The sequence below is a fragment of the Eumetopias jubatus genome, unplaced genomic scaffold (genome assembly GCF_037043125.1).
Source record: "Eumetopias jubatus isolate StellerSeaLion01/CBP00866 unplaced genomic scaffold, mEumJub1_p1.0 scaffold_14, whole genome shotgun sequence".
NCBI lineage: Eukaryota > Metazoa > Chordata > Mammalia > Carnivora > Otariidae > Eumetopias > Eumetopias jubatus.
In genome coordinates this window covers 65,928,149-65,928,996 of record NW_028274820.1, presented here as the reverse complement: position 1 = coordinate 65,928,996, position 848 = coordinate 65,928,149, and the positions used below count along the sequence as shown (strand labels likewise).

The window sequence follows — 848 nt, the reverse complement described above, 5'->3', positions numbered from 1 at the left end:
TGAATGTGTAGATTGCTCTAGGTAGCACTGACATCTTTGCAATGTTTGTTCTTCCAATCCATGAGCATGGAACGTTTTTCCATTTCTTTGTGTCTTCTTCAATTTCTTTCATGAGTATTTTATAGTTTTCTGAGTACAGATCCTTTGCCTCTTTGGTTAAATTTATTCCTAGGTATCTTATGGTTTTGGGTGCAATTGTAAATGGGATCGACTCCTTGATTTGTCTCTCTTCTGTCTTGTCGTTGGTGTATAGGAATGCCACAGATTTCTGTGCATTGATTTTATATCCTGCTACTTTACTGAATTCCTGTATGAGTTCTAGCAGTTTTGGGGTGGAGTCTTTGGGTTTTCCACATACAGTATCATATCATCTGCAAAGAATGAGAGTTTGACTTCCTCTTTGCCGATTTGGATTTTTTTTTTATTTCTTTTTGTTGTCTGATTGCTGTGGCTAGGACTTCTAATACTATGTTGAATAGCAGTGGTGAGAGTGGACATCCTGCCGCGTTCCTGACCTTAGGGGAAAAGCTCTCAGCTTTTCCCCATTGAGAATGATATTCGCAGCTTTGCGCAGTGGCAGTATCGTAGCCAATGAGGTTTATCCGAGGCACGATTATTGCTAATTGAGAATGATATTCGCTGTAGGTTTCTCGTAGATGGCTTTTATGATATTGAGGTATGTACCCTCTATCCCTATACTCTGAAGAGTTTTGATCAAGAAAGGATGCTGTACTTTGTCAAATGCTTTTTCTGCATCTATTGAGAGGATCATATGATTCTTGTTCTTTCTTTTGTTAATGTATTGTATCACGTTGATTGATTTGCGGATGTTGAACCAGCCTTGCAGC

General features: G+C 38.9%; 1 pseudogene; it reads left to right on the top strand.

Annotated features, from left to right (window-relative positions):
• The first annotated feature begins 562 nt into the window (after positions 1–562).
• LOC114200228 (U4 spliceosomal RNA) lies at positions 563–641 on the top strand (annotated as a pseudogene).
• The last annotated feature ends 207 nt before the right edge of the window (positions 642–848 follow it).